General features: G+C 48.8%; 1 long non-coding RNA gene across 1 annotated transcript in view; it reads left to right on the forward strand.

Moving 5' to 3' along the window:
• The first annotated feature begins 21,496 nt into the window (after positions 1-21,496).
• LOC120238716 overlaps positions 21,497-22,678 on the forward strand; it is a 232,792-nt gene continuing 231,610 nt past the window's right edge. The window contains exon 1 of the long non-coding RNA XR_005530293.1: positions 21,497-21,555. This is a non-coding gene — a long non-coding RNA (uncharacterized LOC120238716). The remainder of the gene's footprint in view (positions 21,556-22,678) is intronic.

The following is a 22,678-nucleotide window of genomic DNA, read 5'->3' on the forward strand; positions in this document are numbered from 1 at the left end:
TCATGGGGACGTATCCCAAAGACATTCTTTCAACAAGTCCCTAGTGGCAGGGTGTGAGGGTACCCACAGCCCCATTGTGTGGGGGTGGGGTGGAGGGAGCCGGAGGCAGTCTGGTCACCATCACTAGGGGGTGCATGGCACAGTGTAGCAGATGCTCCCTGTGGGCCTCTGTGCAGTGGTTGGAGACAGAGACCGGGGATGTACATATTCAGTGTGGGAGGTTTTTTTTTTTAAATGTTTATTTATTTTTGAGAGAGAGGGAGACAGAGCGTGAGCAGGGGAGGGGCAGAGGAGAGGGAGAAGCAGGGTCCAGGCTCCGAGCTGTCAGCACAGAGCCCGACGCGGGGCTCAAGCCCGTGAACCTGCGAGATCATGACCTGAGCTAAAGTCAGATGCTTAACCGACTGAGCCACCAGGCACCCCCCTCAGTGTGAGAGAGTTTTAACAACAGAGCGTTGTTGAAAAGAACGAAGAAAAAGGGAATGAGATCTATAGAGCACAGTAACGTTTATATAAATGAAACAACGCGTGCATACAGAGCCACGGCATGAATTTTCCAGGAACGTATACAAATTAAAAAAATTAAAGAGGCTGGTGAACATATTAAAATGGGAGCTTATGAGGGTGTGAGAGACACTTGTGACTCTGAGAGCTCTCTCGGACTGTCTCTCCATTTGATCTCGGTGTCTCGCACCCCTTCCGGCTCCTGCCAACCTCACCTTGCACGTGCCAGCTTCGACTCTTACACCCTTACTGAATTCAGTGTCTTTTGTTTTGCTCTCTTGTGTCCAGTCGTGGTTGTGCCCTGTACTCCACTCTGCCCCAGAGACTTGGCTTTGACATCTTGCTCTTGCTCTCTGAGTTTCGGACCACACTGCTCACCTTCTGGTCTTGCCTTCATTACTCCCAGCTCACTGCTGACAGCTTGTAGTGGTCTTGCTCCACTAACAGCCATGCAGGTCAACTAGCGTGTAGAAGATGGGCCTGTCTGAACTCGTGTGACGGATCAGCGGTGGCCAAATAAAGTCATGCTTGCCTCAATCTGTTGTCTCCCCAGATCGTCATTTGTCTGCCCTCCACCCTCTCTTCTGCAGGTTGGGGGCTCTCGCTCTGGAGGACAGGAGTCCTGTCTTTTTCTTCTAACTCCAACACAGAGAGCCTTTGATTTTTATATAATACCATGATGTGCACTGATATATTTTAATATAAGCTTCCTTTTACTTTGAAAGCAAAGAGCTATTTCATGTCTATCAAAATACATATGAATTACTGCAGAGCAGGGGAAGAAGCCTAGAACTACAGGCCACATGGCCTGAGGAGTCTTGTGTCATGAGCACCATGCCCCGTCCAACAGAGTGAGACAGCTTTCAGGAAGCCGGTGACATCAGTTAAAAGGCTTCATTGTCAAGAGGTTCCTGGAGGACAGATACTGATAGAAGAAGGTACAAACCTCTGCCTTCCACCTGCCTTCCTTTGAGAACCAATCCTTTGGAACCACTGGTCACCATGACTTTTGGCCAAGGGTATTTTTCCGTGTTTCTTGGACGTGACAGAGAGGAGTTTTATGTAAACGCATGTGAAAGGGGTGGGTGAGGTTGTGTGCAGTCTATATAATCTCTAGGACCAACAGAATGCCTGGCCACATGTGTTCCTGGCAGCAGATAGGCCTCCAGTCTATGTGACCTGGCCGGGTTTTTAACAGGGCTGGGTGCCATGGCACAGTAGCACGGCACGAGGAGTGGTGAGGTCTTGCTTCAATGCTTTATGGCAATCTGCTGTCTGTTCTCTAGGGGAGAAGAATCAGGCAGCTGGAAAATAGTAATGCTACCACCAGAAGTCCATATGAATAAGAATTGGCTCAGTGATGATGCTTGCAGTCAATAGGTATATGGAGGCTAATTAAACACCAGAGCCTGTGACTGGAAGTGGCTTTGACTCAGCTGTGGTGATTCTACCATGTGGGACAGTGGATTTGCTAATGTGCAAATTAGCCTCGGCTGCAAGTACCAAGTGAGCTAAAACTCCTCCATCAACGTGATATCAGGACTGTGTTTTCAGAGCCCAAGGTAGTTTGACAAAGGAGATCTACTAAAGAAATTTGGGACTCTTTCGGATGTAAGAAACAGAGTGGGGAATCTCTTTGGGATGTGAATGTACTATAATTTCTCTAGTGTTTTGTGACCTCTGTAAAAAATAGGACACAATATTGAAATCAAGATTACTCTGGAAAATCCAGGCCATATGGGCATTATAGTATTATGAAGCAGTTGATAGAAGATGTTTTGGGGTAGAGTGGTAATAACACATCAATAAAACACCAGCAATAGACCGATAGTCTGCTGTTTGGTGAGTCCATTAAACAGCGGATCTTTTTGCTGTTACTGATCCTCTGAGCAGAAGCAGCCTGAGAATATAGGCCAAGAAGATCTGTTTTGACTGGGGCCGGAGTGATGAATTAAATCTAGAGGGTAGGAATGTTAAAGCTTTGTAGTGAGGAGGTGGTGGAGGATAATGACTATGAGATCAGGCTCTCTGGGTTCATATCTAAACTTTAGCACTCGGTGGTGTCATCTTGGACAAACTCCTCAACTTCTCTTACATCTCTTTGCTATAATAGATTTTATTAGTACCTTCCTCATTGTGTTGTTGAAAGCATTAAATGAGATACATTTATATAAGGTGTTTAGCATAGTGACTGGGACTTAGAAAGTGCTAAATAAAATTTTCTATTTTAATCATTAGTCTCTCACCCCCATTAAATATCTTAAACGAGGCATTTGATTTTTATCTGGCTGGACTCCTGGATGTATAAAACTCCCAATCTCCATAAGGACAGAGATGATCCATAATAATTGACTGAGAAGTATGTGGGAATGAAGTCATATGACCCAATCTGTAAGCTGCACCCAAAAATCAATCCTGTTAAATTAGAGTTAAAAAAGAGCAGAGGATTTTGTCCATGTGGTAAGGTTTGTGGAGTTGAAGCTGAGGCTGTGGTGTGGTGACGACCCCGATTGCTGGTGACCATCCTCATGTTGCTTCTAGCCACGTTCCCACTCTTGCAGAGAATGTCCGTCCTTGCTTCGGCAAGGCCTGGGATTGACCCAGAGAGCGTGGTATGAGCACACATCCGCTGGAAAGGGCCCGTTGGTGTAATGAAGCAACCCTGGGAGGGGATAGGCACAGCCGTTGCCTGAGGACTGCCTGATGCATGGCATGGAGCCTGCAGAGGGGGAGAGACCGTCTTGGGATCCCCCATCAGCCTTACCCAGAGTTAGGGGGGTGCACAGGGTAAGGGTGCCTGCTGCCACTCCGTCCCGCTGGGGCAGATTACAGACACACAGGCCCCTATGTGCAGCTCAGGCCCAAGGTGTGGTGGAAGCTTGTGGGTATCCCAGAGCCCTGACCTCCTCCTGTGCTGATCTGAGGGAGAGTCTGCCCCAAATCAGCACCATTCCGGCTCCCTCATCTCACACGATCCCGTGGAAGAACCTCCACACCAGTCAGCAGGAGTGGTCCGCTTGACCGGCCTCCCTCCTGGGAGCCTCCTGGACTGGGGCCTGGTTACATGACGGCCTGTGGCCATGAGTCCCGGAGCTCCAGTGGGGAGGGGAGTCTGCATGGGTCCCGGTCCTGGCTTGGAGCGTCCTGCCCAGATGGCACTACCGGCCCAGCTAGTCCTAGGCACCAGGCAGGTACTTAGAACATTTTGATGAAGTCCCTCAAAGGTGCCTGGGGCCTGGAGCAAGGGTCTCTGCTTGCCCTGGGACAGTGCCAGGCGCTGCCTGCTACCACCGAACCGTCTGGAAGCAGTGGAAATCATAGACCTGGTTCTCGTCTTTGCTCTGTTGACAAGCGGCTCTGTGACCCCGAGCGAAGTAGTGAAGGTCTCTGCAGGGCTGGCCCCCGGGTGTCTGACGAATGCAGTAGCACAGAGCCCTGGGCTGCTTTCTTGAGATTCTCAGGAATTTTCTGCTAGAATTTGTGTTTTGTGAGAAATCCATGGGACAGTGGAGTGCACGCTGGGGGCTGGGAATCCTGGCTCATGTGTGTCCTGTCTCTTGCCGTCTCCTCACCTCCCTTCCTCCCTGCAGTGGGTTCTCAGGTCCCGGCTCCCCTCACCCCCACCCCCTGCACCACCACAGGGACCTCTACTGCTCTCCTCTTCTGGGTGTGGGGCCGGTGAGGTTGACATCGGTGCGTACATTCCACCAATGCGTATCGTGAGTATCTCATACCTAAGGGGATGTGACATTAAATAGCACATGTAGACACCAAGACAGGCTGAGAAAGAGCCTGCGGAAGAAAGGAACAAGGAGCCCTATTTTGTCATTTTGCACTTGGGCCTGCATATTATGTAGCTGGCCTGGGTCTTGAATCCCCAGCCTTCTCCTTTGTCACAAGGTAGGGTTTGAATTTGATGATTTCTGAGGTACCCCCCAGGGCTCATGTTCTAGGATTCATCCCTTTGCTGAAGGAACATCAGTGGCTGATAACATTTTCCCAAAGGAGGTCTGTAGAGATTAACCAGCTCAACTATACTTCCTAGTGCTCAGAGGCTTCTGGTCTGTCTGGTTTTTTTTTGTTGTTGTTGTTGTTTTTTGAGTTCTTTGTGTCAAAGAAAACTTGCACTGGACAGAGTTCAACAGGCAAGGAAGACTTTATTCATGACTGTGACAGTAGGTGAGAGAGATTGGACTCAGTTCTGTGGGAACAAAGGCAGGGAGTTTTAAGCGCTGGGGTGAACTAGTGGAAAGTGCTGGAGGGGCGCCTGGGTGGCTCAGTTGGTTGAGCATCTGACTTCAGTTCTGGTCATGATCTCATGGTTCATGGGTTCGAGCCTCACGTCAGGCTCCATGCTGACAGCTCAGAGCCTGGAGCTGCTTCTGATGCTGTGTCTCCCTCTCTCTCCACCCCCTCTCCACTCATATTGTTTCCCTCTCCTTCAAAAATGGATAAACATCAAAAAATAAAAATAAGAAAGTGCTGGAGGATGTTGGGGTGGTGGTTAATGTGACTAGACATCTTGTCTTTGCTAATGGTCCCTTAAGGTAGGCACCCATGCTCCCACAGAGAGGGGGTTTGGGGGGGCTATCTTCTTAGACGACTACATTTCAAAGGGATGCCTCTCAAGCTTTTGAGAAAGACTTCCCTGGGTTGTAAAAGTGGCCAGCGGCTGGGAGAAGACTTACATCCTAAAATGGCAGGGAAAGAATTTACAATGGCAAGTTTTCTAGAGTGAATGGGAAGGGAAGTGGGGCTGCACTTGGGAAGAACCCCATCTGAAGTTGAGTCTAGCGGGGGAAACGACAAGGCCGTCTGGTCTGTGCTGTTGGAGGTGAGGACTGTGTGGAGCCCCACTTTAGCATCTTTTGGGCTTTTCTTCCCCGCTTCGCAGAAGCAGATGCTGTGCTGAGAGATGGTGCCAGGCTCCGCGTCCTACAGCTTTGTGGTGGAGGAGCTGGTGTCTTCAGACTTGCCCAGGCCGTCCATGGGTGCTAACGTGTTCCTTGTATCTGCACTGGCCTCTCCATCACCACCCATCCACTCTCTGCCCTCAGCCCCTGGCTGTCTCTGTGTCCATTGCCGAATCCTGAGCCCCTGGCTCCGGGCAGCTCTCTCGTCACCGACAGGCCTCCCATGAGGTTTGGCATCAGCAAGCTTTCATAAGTATTTATTGCTGGGATGAGAGCCTACTGCCCCTGATGGGTCCTTGGCTGCCAGGAGCTGATGTCTGGAGCAGGCAGTTTGTATGCTAATGCTGCTGATTGCCTGCGTCTTCCCAGGATTCAGCTTTAGCCTTTCTATCTGCCCCTGGAGAGAGACCCGGGAGCTGTTACCCATCTGCCCTCCCCCTCCCCCCTGCCTTCAGCCCCCCCATCCAGTCTTCCCAGAGAGACCCATAAAATTTTATCCAACCCATTATCCCAGGCAAAGCCCGATCCTTCATTTTGAGAGTAAGCCAGATTCAAATGTGTTGTCTGAGGCTGAGTTGGAGAGTCAGATGAAGGGGCCTGGTATGAGCTACCAGGAGGGGCCGCACTTGGGCTGGTACTGGGTCAGGGTGTGAGGGTGTGAAGGGAGAGGGCCATTCCCTTCTCTGCGGGGAGGCAGGCAAAGCCTTGGTTTGAGCCCAGTTTTCCCCTCCAAGAATCAGGAGGGTGATATTGTCAATGAGAGTGTGCCTAGCCATGGGGACTGGACCCTGAGCCCCGGATGTTGCAGGATCAGGTGTTTAATTTTACAGAGTCTGTTAGATGCAGCCTTGCTGGTTCACCTCAATCCAGTGGTTCATGACCTTGGGGAGCATTGTCATCGCTTGGGGAGCTATAAGAAATAGAGATGCTTGGGTCACAGTCCCTGAGATTTGGATTTAATTGGTCCAAAGCATGGCTGTAGCACTGGGATTTTTAAAGGCAAATCTAAGAAGCCAGTATCATGAACTGTGACCCCAACCTCAGTCATAACATACTGACACATAAACCTGGATGCGCATTTATTAACACAGAGTGAGAAACAGTCGCCAAGGGGAATGAGTCATTCTGTTGTCCATGAGTTTTCTTCCTGGGAGGAAGGTCAACGCAGAGAGCCACACTCTTCCCAGAAAGAGCATGGTGTTCTTAGGGAGAAGTGAGCTTTGTGGTGGCTGAGAACCCAGACTCTGAGGTCACACAGGACTCCCTTTATGCCCTGGTTCCTCTGCTTTAGGCTCCATGGCAAGGAGCAAATTTCTTTCAAGCTTCACCTTCATCATCCATAAGATGGGGATAATAATAGCTACATCCATGGAGTTGTGAGGATTCAGGGACCTAAGAGAGTGTGTATGTAAAGGAGCTAGTAGAATGTGCTTATAGTGATTAAAGTTCTCATTGCATGGTAATTATTTTCATAGAGTAAATGAGAGCTCCGGTATCTTGGAGCTTGGATGGGTTGGTGCTCTCCTCTCCTCTATCTGGTGATAATAATAATGCTGACTAATAATGCACTCACTATTACTGAGCATGAATCTTAGCCCTTTGCCTATATTAACTGAAGTACAGAGAGGGTAGGCGCCCTGCTTAGGGCCCACAGCTAATGAACAGTCGGGGTGGGATTTAGAGGAGCCAGTCTGATTCCAGGGCTTGGTCCTGATGACCATGCTCAGTGGCACCTCCAGCTCTACAAGTCTTTCACCCATGTGGGCCAGAATGCCTGGGAGTGGTCGGAGCCCCTCTCTCCTGGCCAGTGCTGTCAGAATCCTTGAAGGGAGGGTGTGTTCACAGAAATGGGATCCTGTGTGGAGAATCTGGAAAAGGGAGCATGCTTTGTGATGGTGGTGGGCATAGTGCTGTGTCATTGATTACATTGCAGCCTTCGTTAGCTGCATGCCCGTCCTTTGGATTGATGGGTCACCTTGATCAGATCTGGCTAGATCAAGTCCTTGGTTACCTTGATCAGATCTGGCTAGAGCAGCCTCCAAGCCTCTGTTTAAGATGCGGGCATTTATGCTTATGGTCAGACTTGCCCACCCTGTGCCACTCTTCATGTGGCAAGCTGACTTCTTAGGTTTTTGAATCTAAATATTCTAGTGTAATATTCTAAATGCTCGTGATCAGCTCTGAAGGGGGTTGGTGCCTATTAGGACCTCTCTGTGCTGGTTAACCAGCGTGGAGCGTTAGTTTTGGGGTACCTCAAATGCTAACCACCTCTGAACAGAACTAAGAGATAGTTTGACACACATCCCATCTTGTTTATACTGAAATATGCTAAATTACCTCATAAACAATATAATACTCTTCTTGGAGGAGAGTCTTTTGCTTGAACGAGTTCCTAAATATTCTGAGGAGATGTGTGTGTAGACAGAGGCCACACAGACTCTGCAGAAGAATGTGGAAAAATGAAATTCCTGTAGGAAGGCTCCATGTCATCCACTTTACCGAAATTGTACTGAGCCTTTTTGCTATACATGGGCCAGTTCACATTATTTGTACAAGCTGTGTTCTACCAGAGCTGGCAGAGGGAGTCAGTAAGATTCTCCATGCCCACCCCAGACCCTGTCCTCGGATCCTGTGTGGTACGTGCTGGATAGCAAGTTTGTGCAAGCACACCCCGAATGCCCCTGTTAATCACTGTCTTGAGAACGTAGGGATCCTGTCTTCCCTCTGTATTCTCATCAAGCAGAATTATGTAGAAGAACGTGTTGTTCACTGTTCAAGGTCAGAGGCTTTGAAGGATGGATAACCCAGAGTGTCTCCTTGGTAAGGAGGACTGTTCAGATGGCAGGCCTTGATCTCCTCGGAATGCTGGCCATGCAAGGAGGGGAGGGCGAAGTTGCTGTGCGGGTAAAGCTTGCTGCATGTAGATCCCAGCAGTGGGTGCTGTATCCAGTCAACCACTCCTGGACTCCCTGTATGAAAGTTCCCCTGATAAACCTATGTCTCGGTTGTTGCCTCTGGGTCTTTTCTTAGGCCTCCCCAGACCACTACCCATCATTGGCTTAGAGTCTGCTGGAGTTGGCTATACAGATTCCTCCCTCCTGCTTCTCTGGGCCATTTGCAGGAGAGGGTGGATGAGGAAAACATGGCCTCTACTGAGATTGTGCCTGGTGTAGGTTTAAAGAGGCCAGGGGGAGAGCTGAGCATGGCCTGCCCCTTCCAGTCCTACCCAGAGTCACTTCTTCATCAGCTTCCCACAGTCGCCGTGCCATTGTCTCTGCTAGCAGTTACTCTCTTAACTGAAAGCTCTCTTCCTCTGAAGAGTCTCCCATGATGTTCTGGAAGGGAGAAGGCAGAGTGTCCTGGCCCTGCCTGGCATAGCGTGGGACTCCCAGGATGTGGCCTGCTGTTGCCTCTACTTGACTTCTCTCCTGTGCCTGTCTCTCTTGCCTTCTCTGTCATTACGGTCTTCCTAGCTTTTCGCTCCCAGCCCTCTGAGATCTAAAGGCCAACCCCTTTTGTAAGGCAAACCTACAGCTGGGACAAAAGAAGGACCAAATATTTATGTCAGCCCACCATGCACCAGGCGCGGCTAAGAGCTCTCTTGTGCATTATATTGTTCCCTATCTTCAGTATAGGTGATGGAACCAAAGCTTTTGAGAGTTTGACACAGTTGCCCAAGGCAAACAGCTATTCTTAGTAGAGCCTGTGTTCAAATCCAGGCCTTTGAGCTCTGAATCCAGCGCTCATTTCCATGACACCACATAGTCCCTGCATTCTGACTACTGATATTAAACATTAAATCATCCTTAATGAGTACCTTCTGGTCTGCTCTCTCCTTACTCCATCTGTGTGAGGCAGCATGCATGGCTTTCCCAGCCCTGTTAGCATGCTTTCTCTCATGGCCCAAGGAGACGTGACCCAATAGGGAAAGTGGGGGGCAAGTGTGCTGTCCATCAGAACTGGGAACCCTGCCTTGGACACTCGTGGGGCCAGGGTGTAATTGACTGGAACTCCGGTGGTGCCCACTCCCGGCCAGCATGGTTCCTTGTCTGCCTCCTTTAGCTTTGCAGGGAATTCCAGGAACTCCAAGTAGCAAATGACAGCAAATTAGGAGCTCAAGTAACATAGCAACTGCAAATGTGATCAGTCAGGTCACCCTCAGAGGCGAGCCGCCATTCTGGGGGAAATGACCATTTATCCCCGTAAATACCAAGTCCTCACGATGGTGGCTTGTGCAGCAGGGAGTGAAAAGGCTCTATCATTCCTGCCTAACGGTACTCAGAGCAGTGGGGATTAGGGAATTTTTATTCCTTTATTAAAAATTAAGGTGTTTTTGAGTGTGTGCGTTGAAGTTTAATGGGCAATGCTGACTTTTGGGCACAAGCCCTTTGTTCTTTAGTGGAGAAGCTGCTGTAGCATAATTAGCATGAGAGCAGAGTTCTGGATTTTAATTCTAGTTCTACCATGAGTAAGCTGTGTGACCATGGACAAATAACTTACACTCTGGGCCTTTGTGAGGGGATTGGAGTAAAAACGAAGGATTGTGTATTAGTTTGCTAGAGTTGTCCTAACAAAATAGCATACCCTGGGTGGCTTAAACAACAGAATTTTATTTTCTCACAGTTTTCTAGAGGCTAGAAGTCCAAGGTTAAGGTTGGCTTTTTCCTGAGGCCTCTCTTCTTGGTTCACAGATGGCTGCCTTTTCACTGTGTCCTCACCCGGCCTTTCCTCTATGTGCACATCCCTAGTGTCTCTAACTCTTCTTACAAGGATACCAGTCAAGGACACCAGGGATTGTTGGACCATATTGGACCTTATTTAATCTGTGTTACCTCTTGAAAGGCCCTATCTCCTGATATAGTCACTTTGGGGGTTTTGGTTTCAACACATGGATTTTGGTGGGGGGACACAATTCAGCTCCTAACAGATGGTTAATGACTCTCACTCCACAGACTTAGAATTATTATTTTTTTTTTTTGAGGACTACCAAAGTTCTCTTTGGCTTACTCCAGAAAAACTGACACAGGAGCCAAGGATTTCATTCTGTCCCTGCAAGGGCTCAGCTCGTCTGAAGGCACCTGGTTCAGCTGTCCTGAGCTGGGACCCCCCTGAGAGGCTGGGGGCAAGTGGCCTCAAAAGGCTGTAGGACGCCTCTTTGGAGTGTCACTCTGTCCTTCTTGGCCTGCCCAGACTCCACCCCCCCCCCCCCCCCCCCCCCCCCCCCCCCCCCCCCCCCCCCCCCCCCCCCCCCCCCCCCCCCCCCCGGCATTCTCCGCTGCCCCAAGAGTGCTTACTGCCATTGTCACATGTGTATGTGACATGGACACTCAGCACCCAGCCTCTCAGGTCAGGTGTGGGCTCCTCCCACTGCCTGTCACTTCCTAGCTGGAAATCTCTGTTGCAATGTCCCCTCATCTGAGCAGGCTGTGGGCCAGGAACACCCTCTTTTATGGACAGGTTTTAAAGCTGGGATTTGACCAGAAAGATCTGGGATCAGGGATCTCCCGCCATCTCAGGCAAGGCGACGGCAGGAAGATCTTATTAACACCTCCCCACAAAGAGGAAAAATAATATTTCAGCATGTTCCCTTTGTGTCTTCAAGCGGTGATAAGGTGCCACCAAAGTGCCAGTCTGGGCCGTGTTCAAATGAAGGATTATTCTGATAAGATGAAGAGGAGCGACGCTGGGGGAAGGGGCCTCTGGGAGTGGAGGGGGGCGCCGGTTTAAGGTTATTAAACAGGAAACGCCTGGCCTCGGCAGATCAAGGGGAGATCACACATTCTGTCACATTTGCTTATTGAATCTCAGTCTATTGAAGCTCGAAAGGGGGAAAAGAAATCACGCCACCCCCATCAACCTCCTTGTAGCTCTTATTAGATTTCACAACCTTTCAATATTAAAATGCTAGTGCCGGTGGCAAAATTCCTTGTCAGTTTTTAATATCAGTAAGGGATTGTGGTATTAGGTTTAAGGGGGATGGAGGTGGGGGGCAGGGAGGGTGCGGGCAGTCCACAGAGGCCCCCCGCCTGGGCCGCAGCTGTCTTTGCTTCTCAGCCCAGTGCCAACCCAGTAGCTTCTGTCCTTGTGCTTAGTGCGGGGGCTGCTGCGGCGGGGGTGACCATCTCAGGGGCACCGTGCGCCCCTCTGAGCTTCATAACGAGAGTCACTGACCCCCAGACGCAGGCTCGGCCTCCCCTCATGCTGTGCTCTCAGGTGCTCGCTTAGTTGTGCAGCCTGCCGTAACAAGGGGTGCCTCAAACAACAGAAATCTCTTGTCTCTGTGTTCTGGAGGCCAGACGTTCAAAAGGCAGATGCAGGCAGGGCCCTCTCCCTCTGAAACACGCCTGTAGGGGACAATCTTTCCTGGCCTCTCCTAGCTTCGGGTGCCGGTGGGCGTTCTGCGGCCTGCAGACGGGTCTCTGAAATCTCTCTTCCTGCCACCCCATGACTGTTTCCTCCCTCCGCATCCCTCACCTTGTAAAGACACCAGTCCTGTTGGGCTAAGGGCCACTCGACTCCGGTACGACCTGATCTTAACTAATCACGCCTTTAATAGGCCGGTGTTCAAACAGGGTCACATTCTAAGGTCCTGGGGGGTTGAGACTCCAATATGTCTTTTTGGGGGACAGAGTTTAATCTGTAACGGATGTCTTAGTCTGGATTCCTCCCCAAACCAACTCTGAGACCAGTATTCCGGTTCAAGTGGTTTGTTTGGGAGGTGACCCCAGGATGCATGGCGCCGGAGAAGGATCAATAAAGAATGAGTTGATGGGGTGCATGGGTGCCTCAGTCAGTTGAGCAGCTGACTCTGGCTTAGGTCACGATCTCGTTCACGGGTTCGAATCCCGCATCAGGCTCTGCACTGACAGTGTGGAGCCTGCTTGGGATTCTGTCGGTCTCCTCTCTCTCTGCTCCTCCCTGCAGTCATAATTTTTTTTTCTCTCTCTCTCAAAATAAATAAACCAAAAAGAAAAAAAAAGAAAGAAAGAGTTCATGAGTGGGGTATCACTGGGGCACCTGGGGCTCAATCCCTTTGGAGCCCTCCACAGGGCTTTGGGAATGGGCATTGGAGTTGTATCCCAAAGGGCAGAGAAGTGGGAGTGTCTGTCCCTCAGATGAGGGTCTCTAGAAAGCATGAGCTCCTGACACTGCTACCTGCCTCAGGAAGACCGTCACAACTCCTGCAGCCACAGGATGACCTTGGGGGGGGGGAGACGCAGGAGGCCACGGCTGTCTAAGAACTGGCTCCAGTGGGAAAGTCAAAGAGACACACGCAGCGAAGGCGTCGGAAGAGGCGGCTTGCCAGGACCAAAGAGCCTGGGCCCGAAGTTTGGAGATTGAAGCCCTCGGCCTGAGGTGACTTCTGTTCTGCTGGCAGAAGTGGCCCCTTTCCTGTCCACTGTGACTAGGCTTGTTCCTCTGGGGCTGAGTCTCTGTCTGGTCTCCTGATAGATCCCCTGTTCTTCCGGGCTGCGGGGCCAGCCTGGACTCCTGCTTCTCCTTCCTGGGAACTACGCTCCTGTCCCCAGCCCCTGATCCCAAGAGTCACGTAAAACTACTGTCCGCTCCAGTCCAGCTCAACCCTAGAGCAGGCCAGTCTCTCAGCCAACTGCCACTGTGAGGTCTACCTCCCACTTCCCTTTCTTATCCTTTCCCCCTGGTCGTGACTGTCTCTGCCCCCAGCACGGGCGACATCCGTCTCTTTTCTCCTGGAGCTACTTACTTGGTGGGTTCGGCCATCTAAGGATCTGGGGAGACTAGGGTGTTAAAATCAAAGAGGAGGCTCTAAGCCAAATATTTCCAGAAATCAGCCCAAGAGAGGCCCTTCTGGGCCAAAGACTTCCCAGCTCGCAGATAAGCACCCATGAGGCAGGGCCCGCAATGGACCATGACTGCCCCCTGCCCACCTCAGCTGCTCTGCTCCAGGCCCCCCTGCACTGGCCTGCTGGCCACAAGGCCCGGGCACCTTTGGGAGCTTACAGATGCTGCTGAATCTCTCTACCTGCATTTTTAGGGTCTTGGCCATCGTGCCCTCCGGGTGCTGGGCTTCGTAGAGTCCCAGTTCTGCTGCTCATTTCTATCCTTGCCTGTTCACATGCAGAACACCCACAGCCCACCAGCAAGTCCACGTGACGAGCTTGAACAAAGCCATGAGGTCTTGGTCAACAGCTGGGCACTGGCACAGGGACATGCGTGTCACATCTGTAGCCATCTTTGAAGGTCTATAAGGGGAAGGCAGAGTCAAAGAAATGAAAGAGAATCGCAGTGAGTGGGCTGTGCATGGCTGGCCAGGGAAGCAAAGGGCTAGGGGTCTGGGGCCATAGGTTCTAGTCCTACATCTGTAAAGTTGTTTGTTTTATTTTATTCTAACATCCTTGTGCCTCAGTTTACTCTTTGGCCAGATGAGGATGATAACATACCAAAACAGCCAACATCCCCCCAGGTTTGCTGCAATGATAAAATGAGATAATGTTCCACCCCAGGAAAATGGTCCTTCCCTGATATACTCACGTAAAGCAAACTTATCCCGAAGTTGATAATGGGATAGAAAAGTAATTGATCTAATTTGGAAGAAGGTTGTGGCAGGTGAGCAATCCAGGTGGCATGACATGTCTACATTGAATATATGAGATTTCAAGGCAGGTAGTGGGAGGTTTGGGTGAGGTTGGGCTCGGAGCTTGAGGGAGGAGGGTCTACCTTCGACGGGTGCATGGCCTGTCTGTCAATTACGTTCATCATCTGCCTTTCCCTGAACACCGTGCTCTACCTGCACCACTGCCCCGGGAGGGCTCCAGGGGACATCCCCCAGCCCTCCCTGGGAAAGAAACACACACACACACACACACACACACACACACACACACACACGGCACATCAGTCATCTCTTTTTTTTCCGTCCTTGGCAAAGCCACAGCCTCTATGTTCAGAGCAGTTGCTGTGCTCAGTCCTGGGCTGGAAGTCTGGGGCTGGGTGGAAGCCAGCTCAGGGAGGGTCTTTTGGGGATGTAGCTTGTGAGGTGGGGGTTGGAGTAAGCAGGAGCAGTCCAGTGGTCCAGTACCGCTCTTTCTTTGGCTTCCTGCGGTATGGGGAGGATGAGGCAGAAACGGTCGGCTTTGACCTCGTCGTTTCCTGCAGCCTTGCTGTTTTTCAGAGCCAGTAGAGGCCCATCCATCTGAATGAGTTCAAATTGATTGAAACGATTTACACAGGGTCTCTTTTTGATACATAATTTTTGTTTTAGTGTCAACTTGAAAAACTGTACTTTGGGGACACATGTGAAACACGGCCCTCCCAGCATCTTCCTGGACAGATTGCTCACATGAGTGGGGCTCCGTGATGGGCTGAGTGGAGCTCCCTTACGTGGTCCATCTTGAGGAGCCCCTTCGTGGAACTCCTTAACCCCCTGCAGAGGCCTGAGCAGCCTGGGGCAGGCAGGTGAACAGGGGCCTGTGTGAAGGTCATTCATGTACAAGTCTGGCTCCCCACTGGCTGTCAAGCTCCTCAGGAGCTGGACCTGCCTTTCTTTGTGTCCCGGGAATTCTGCGCGGCACCTGGCCGTGTCAGCACTGCTTGCACGTTAAGTGAGTCAAACCCTGCCTCTCGGCCCCGGAAACTGAAGGCCCCATTGAAAACCTGGGGGGAAGCCAGGTTGACAGCTGAGCAGCTCTCTCCCAGAAGCAGCTTTATAAATCTGTTCTCATTAGCAAGAGGCCCTGGGGGGAGGGGACGAGAGTGAGTGGGTATACGTGTGTCAGGCAGCCATTAGTCTGTTGCGCCCCCTCTAATCCATGAGGCCTTGCTTCTGCATCTGGGCAGGCTGTTGGCAAGTGGTTGCTTTTCAGGATTCTGGAGAAATCCCGATTCCGAACCCCAGTGTCCTGCGAATCTACACAGGGCCTTGTCCAGCAAATCATGCTTTTCCCTGCTCAGTTAACATTTTCAGATGCATGAATTGGCCTATACCTTTTAGTGTAAGGGATGGAGGAGGAGCCGACAAGTTTTATTTGGCTTTGGTGGTGGGTTTCCATTGTTCTGAGAGCTCTGTCAGCATTGTGGCAGGCAGCCTCAGCCGCCGTGGACATTTGGCCCTTGGTCTTTAAGGCCACAGGACTTTTATGTCAGATAAGTGGGAAGTTTTGAAAAATGGTGTCTCCATCCCACCCATGAAATACAGTTTATTGCCACAGACCCAGCATTTAAGATCTTGAAGGAGTGAGTTCTGTGAGGGGAGCCTTCCGCTGGCACCAGTGCAGTCTCCGGGTCCCTCCTTGCCCATCCACACAGCTGGCCCTCAGGCGTGAGGTGGCCTGAGTGACAGGTTAGCTGTTGCTGTGACTCTCTGGGGTTCGGAGCCTATGCTGGTGCCCGCCGTCACAGGGAAACGTGCTTGCCTTCTCCTCCTGATTTCCCAATTTTCTTTTACTTATTTCTGTATTTTTAAATGTTTATTCATTTCTGAGGGAGTGTGAGCAGGAGAGGGGCAGGGGTGTGGTCAGAGGATCTGAAGTGGTCTTCACGCTGACAGCGGTGAGCCCGATGCGGGGCTCGAACTCTTAAACCTGTGAGATCACGACCTGAGCTAAATTCAGACACTCAACTGACTGAGCCACCCAGGCACCCCTTGATTTCCCAATTTTTGATTTAAGTTTGTATACCATTAAGGTAATAAAACATATTTCCTTTGTTGAAGGCCACATGGAGCTGGTTTTAGCATGGGGGCAGTAGGGGACACAAGGTTAAGATAACATACAAATGAGAGGGCAGATCTCAGGTGGGAGGCACTACCAGATGCTCTGCTCAAGCCTCTCAGCTTCCAGACTGGTGTTGTTAGCATCACTGTGATGGTCTCAGCCTCAAAGTGTAATAAACCTCCTACTTCCACCTTCATCCTCTGAAGACCGTTGTTAACTGAAAAGATAGGTCTCAGCTCTTTTCTTGGGGCCCAGGTTTACGTGAGTTCTCTGATTGGCTCCAGCTGCCTGCCAGGGGAGGTTATGGGATGCATACAGTGTGCAGACCCCACGGGGCCCGTATGTGGAAGTGGCGGCGGTGGAAGTACCGGCTTCCTCCAAAGCACCCTGGACTTTGTACAATCACTGCCCACGCTCCACTTGGGCCTCCTTTGGTTCCTCTGAGCCAAAGAATGAGCTACTCACAGAACACTCTGAAAGTGCTTTTGTTCTGAAAACAGCTTTGTTTGCCATCATTTGGAGAATAGCATTTTGGACTCGGAGGGTATCCAGGCTAATTGTCCTTGCTGGGACCTAAAAGTCTCAGAGTGGTGGGGAAGAAGGGTCCCCACTAGAGACCTGGGCTCGGGTCTTGTTCTACTACAGCACTGGCTTCAAGTCAACACAAGAGTCAAGTTCACATCCAGCCCTTATCCCTAAAGAGGAAAAGGGATTATGTCTGCAGAAATGCTTTCTACAGCGCCTAGTAGATGGAAAGCTCTCAGTAAAAATGTTAGCCCTTATTATTACTGCCCCACTGGTATAAATTGAAGCAAGTTGTTATATCTCTACCTATTGTAAAATGAGGAGAGCAGTGCCTGCGTTATTGAGTTGTTTTGTATTAAAGGAACTAATGAAATGAAATAAGGCATGACGTGAAATAAATGATAAAATATCTCCAGCATCAGCCTTCCCCAGGTGAATGGTGCAGCTTGCCTAAAAGAGTTGGCATGACTCAGTGTGTGAATTATTGGAATGGAAGAGAAATATACCATTTGATCAAGCCTCTTCTACATTTTCCCCCAGAAACGTAACTCTTCCTCAATATAATTACTGTTCTTAATTATGAGCTAAAACAAGGGGAAACAATATAGAACAATATTAAGAGAAATTAAAATGTCTGTCTTCAAATTAAGTACCTTTTTCATCACATCCTCTTAGGCCATTAATTGCCACTTTCCCCTCTTCTTGCTCTCTCTACACATCCTCAAGGAGAATACTTAACTTCCTTTTTGGTGCTTCAAGTGTCAAAAATGCCCTTAGTCTGGTGTATAGTTTTTTTTTCTTAGAAAATCACATTTAACTCTTCTTCTGTGGGTCCCTCTAATAACCCTACTTAGGATTTACCAGAGGAGGCAAAGTGTTAAGTGTTTCACCACTTCTGTAATTAGTTCTAGAGGCTAATAATAGCTCCTTCACAAAAATAAACCACTTTTCAAAAAAATTTCTCTAGGTTTTGCTCCTATAAGTCCTTTCCTATCTTTCTTTCCCTCTAGTAAACTATCTCATGTAAGGTTATGCTGGAGTATAATGGAATAAATGTAGCAGCCAGTGTTTTTATGAGCACTTATGTGATTTATGAATGTTTTATGAGTTTATTGGGAGGGACCTTTTTAAGTGCTTTACGTGTTAAGTTAATTACATGTTATTTAATTATCACGAAAAACCTGTGATAAGGTTTTGTGAAGTAGGTCACTATTACCCCCCCTCCCCTTTTAAAGATGGGGGTGTTGAGTATCTTTAAGTATCTTGTTCAAGATCTTGAGACATTTTTCCTTTTTTTTTTTTTTTTTTTTTTTTAAAGTAAGCTCTATTCCCAGTATGGCCTTGAACTCAGGACCTTGAGATCAGAAATTTCATGCTGTATGGGTTGAACCAGCCAGGTGCCCCTATAGAGCCAGAATTCAAATGTGGGCAGTGTCACTCAGAACCTGTCCTTTCCACCTGGTGGCGCTGTCAGCCACTGTGCATGCCTGCGGGCACAAATACAGAATGTGTTAGAGGCTCCTGGGAAGGACGCCCAAGACCTGGGAGTTGAGAAATGGCAATCAAGCCCATGCCCCCAACTGCCTCCCAAAGGTCAAGTGAGATAGAGATGTTGGATTCAAATCCAGATCTTCCAAATCTACAATCATGAACTGTGTTCCTGAGCTCTATTTTTCTACTTCCCTGGGTTGCTCCCACTCTTATGCAAGGAGAGAGAAAAACCCCTTGAAGGCTGAGTCTTTGAGCATATGACAGAACCCCCCCCCACCCCGCCCCAGGCAGCTTTTCTTTTCTGTCTTTACCAACATATCTTTTACATTAATGGAAAATTTGGAAAATCATGGGTTTCTGCTAATTGTAAAAAGGTCTTTTTGTAAAAGATGGTTGGTCCCAGAGACTCATGAAAGGAACCATTTATTTATCTGCAGAATAGTTTACATATGAGAACAATACAGAAGAGTTTGAAAGCGGTTATTCCGTGAACACTAATTAAGAGATTTGTTTGTTTTCAAATAGCAGAAACCAATTCTGGCGTGTTTGAGCAAAAGGGAATTTTTTTGGAGGGATAATGGGGAACCCCATGGCTTAAAGAAACATGTTAAACAATTAAGACCCATAAAGGGGAGAAAACTGGGGCATATAGACACCCCACATTAGAAGGACTTGAACATCCTCCCCTGGTTGGTCACTGCCATTATGTGACTCAGTTCTCAAATTTCCCAGCCTGGGATCTGACTACCCCATAAGATAAATCCCCAGCTGGAAGAAACATGCGATTGCCCAGATGTACTTCAGGGTCTCTGGGTGGAGCCATCAGCCATGGGTCAAAATCTCCATGTTTCAGGACTGCTTCCGTGCAAGGGAGAACCATGAATTGCCATTCTTTGTGTTTTACCCCGGTGTGGTTTCTTTACATTGCCTCAATGAGGAATTGCATGGCCCAGGACACATAACCTATTGGAGAAGAAGAGATAGAGAAGCTCATTGGAGCCCTAGAAACTCTTTTATGCCTTCTTTCTCCCTTGTACAACCTGTTATACAGCTGGACAGTCCAAAAACCCAAGTGTGAAGAGCAAGCAGTATTGGCCACTGAATGTCCCCAAAGTCTCTTCAGATAGTTTGGCAACAAGCTAACTGGGGCCAGAGTCTCCCTTCCCCCAGGCACTCAGCCTCCTCTGTCTCCATGCATTCTGGGTGCCAGACAGCTAGTGTTTCTTTCTTTCTTTTTTTTTTATTATTACTTTTTCTTTTTTCTTTTTTTTTTTTTTACAAATAATTTATTGTCAAATTGGTTTCCATATAACACCCAGTGCTCATCCCCACAAATGCCCTCCTCCATGCCCATCTCCCCCCCCCCCCACATCCATCAGTCCTCAGTTTTTGTCAGCATTCAAGAGTCTCTCATGGTTTGCCTCTTCCCCTTTCCCCCACCATTTCCCCCCTTCTTCTCCCCCATGGTCCTCCATTAAGTTCCTCCTAATCCTCCTATACGTGCAAACATATGATATTTGTCCTTCTCTGCCTGACTTATTTTGCTCAGCATAACACCCTCAAGGTCCATCCATGTTGCTACACATGGCCAGATTTCATTGTTTCTCATTGCCATGTAGTATTCCATGGTATAGATAAACCACATCTTCTTGATCCATTCATCCGTTGATGGACACTTAAGACAGCCAGTATTTCTAGTGACTCCTGGTACCTGCGCTGAGAGCATTTGGTACCCAAACTTGAACAAGTTTTGCCTTCTCCTCAAGCTACTGTCCTATTTGCTCCATAAAAGGAGAACCCCAGGGTGTGAGGTCTCTCTGCTATTACACAGTCCCCTCCATATTAATCTACAACTCAGCCCCCACATATCTCTGTTCAAGACACCTAGAGCATGGAGGACCCATGCAAATCCAGAGCCTTCTGCCCATGAGCTTCAGCCAGCACCAAGCCTCACCACCTGGTGTTCATCCCAAGCCTTTTGCTGAACCCCAAGTCTGAAGTACTGTGATACTCTTAGTGCAAGCCTGGAGTATGGAGGGATTATTAAAAGAAAGGGGCATAGATAACTCTAGTTGACAGCGACTTTCAATGCCAGGCATAGTTCAAGCCCTCAATCAGGGAGGGCTTTAGAAGACATTGCAAAGGCATGGATACAGGGTTCAGGAGCCAGTTTGGGGGCATCCATCGCTGGAGCAGACTTCCATTCTTGCCCTCACTCTGCCAGCCACTTAGTGCTCAATCTGGGGCAAATCCTTTGACCTTAATTTCTTCATTATTATGCCAAAGTGTAGTAATATCTATGCCATGTTGGAGAACTGTGTGGGATAAAAAACAGAAGCTAGGAGTGTTGTAAAATTGGAGCTCTTGTTGGTCTGGGGAAACTGAGCCACGGAAGCTGTTTCTGAGGCTAGCTCTGAACGGGAATGAACGTGGCCCTGGGGCAAGCAGAGGACAGATGGGGCAACCAGCTGCCCCTCAGCCCTTTTGCTGTGCTTTGTAGTGAAGGGTGATTGTGACTTCTGACTTTCCTCAGGGTCACAGATCTCTCTGAGCACAACTGAAGCCATAATAACTTAGCAGGCTCCACTGGATCAATACCTCTGAAATCCAAGGGCCATTCAGTTGCTAAAGGCTTTTTATTTAGTCTTTGTGTTTGGTATTAATGTTATCCCCGTGGCATCTAAATGGCAGAGCTATTTATGGATTGGAAGTCAGTCTGACAGTGTGGCATCTGGCCATCCAGCACGGGTAGGAGAGAAAAATCCAGGTGAGCAAAACTTGCAGGGCAAGCAGGACAGACGGGGATATTTAATGCTTGCTGATGCCATGAATTCTACCTAATTTCTTTGTAAGCAACAGTAGCAAAGGGCAATAGAGAAAGAGCATCATTCTTTGAAAATGTTAGAGGTCAAGTACTAAATGTCACACTTGAGTTATAGCTTCTACAGAATCTACGTTACAGTAAAGACAACACTGTGATGTGTATAGGTGCTTTTCAACCTTTTTTGAGGATGTGGATTCCTTTAATTGAAAAAGAAAAAGGAAGCTCAACATGGGAATAGCCATATTCGGAATGCTCACTGGGAAGATGTATAAAAAATACAAAGCACACTGTGTTCACTAATAGTTTTCAATGAATTTTGAGTTAATCTATGAAAACAAGACACTTGAAAAAGGATGCGTATATGTTAAAAATATGCTTTTTCTACACTTTATGGACACAGTATGTATGTGCTACAGATGACAGTAAGACACCTAGTACTTTCTGAGCCTTACTGTGTCCCAGGCACCATTCTAAGCATTTTTAAGACCCTGTCTTACTTACTCCTCATGACAACTCTGTGAGATCAGTAACAATCACTCTTCCCATTTTACAGGTGAGGAAACTGAGGATCACAGATGCTGAGTGACTACTCAGCATCATTCAGCCGGTGAGTGACGGAATGAACGCTTTTTCCTGAGTTGTTTAACACTGTTATCCATGATTGTCCCTGGATCAGCTGTGATCTGTGAGGCTCTCCCAGCCCACAGTTTTCCAACAAGCTAATGTGGAGGTGGGTGTGGTGGGGGAGAGCTCACACGCTCTGTTTAGTGGCTATTGAAGTCGGCCTCCCAGGTGGGAACAGGTGCCAACCCCTGCTGGCTTTATTCTCTTTTCCCCTGCCTTCTCCCTTTGTCTTCCATTTGGCTTATACAAGTGCAGGTTCAGGAGAGAGTGAGCTGACTGGTCATAGTCAGGTGGTGGGGTGTGGAGGTTTAAGGGATTTGGATGGACTGTTGGATGGAGTCATATTCTTCACCATGCCTCCCCTTCAAGGTTCCTGATGGAGGCAGGGTCTTTGCAAGGAGTGGCATCGTCAGATGGGAAAGCATATCACTTTCTTAGTGGCTTGGTAAACTGCTGATTATACCAAGGCAGCCCTTCTTCAGAAAAATCTGGTTTTGAAAATATGAACTGGGCCAGAAGGCCCAAGTTTGGCTTCCTACCTCCTGTTCCTTGAATCTAGAGGCTAAAAAATTCTGTAGAAAATTCGGAGTCTGTTTTTTTTTTTTTTAAACTTTTTTTTTTTTTAATATTTTTTATTTATTTCTAGGAGAGAGAGAGAGAGAGACAGCGTGAGCAGGGGAGGGTCAGAGAGAGAGGGAGTCACAGACTGAAACAGGCTCCAGGCTCCGAGCTGGCAGTCAGCACAGAGCCCGACGCGGGGCTCGAACCCACGAACCGCGAGATCATGACCTAAGTGAAAGTCGGAGGACGCTTAACCGACTAAGCCACCCAGGCGCCCCTGTTTTTTTTTTTTTTTTTTTAAACCAACTCATGAAGCAAGAATGCAAGGTTGTCTTTGTGTGTGTACATCTGTTGTATTTGTCTCTTTTATTTTCTGGCAATGGCCCTGCCATTTCTTTTGGGAAATGGGTCTCTTCCATTTCTTGTCATTCTGGTATGGGTGCAAATTACAGTATTTGCATCCCTCTCCCACTGTAGATGCATTGATTGGCCAAAGAGTGTGGATGTGGCTCAAGCAGCGCTCATCTACAGACTGGGAGAGGGGA

This window comes from Hyaena hyaena, unplaced genomic scaffold (assembly GCF_003009895.1).
Source record: "Hyaena hyaena isolate Hyena2069 unplaced genomic scaffold, ASM300989v1 scaffold_8, whole genome shotgun sequence".
NCBI classification, from domain to species: Eukaryota; Metazoa; Chordata; class Mammalia; order Carnivora; family Hyaenidae; genus Hyaena; species Hyaena hyaena.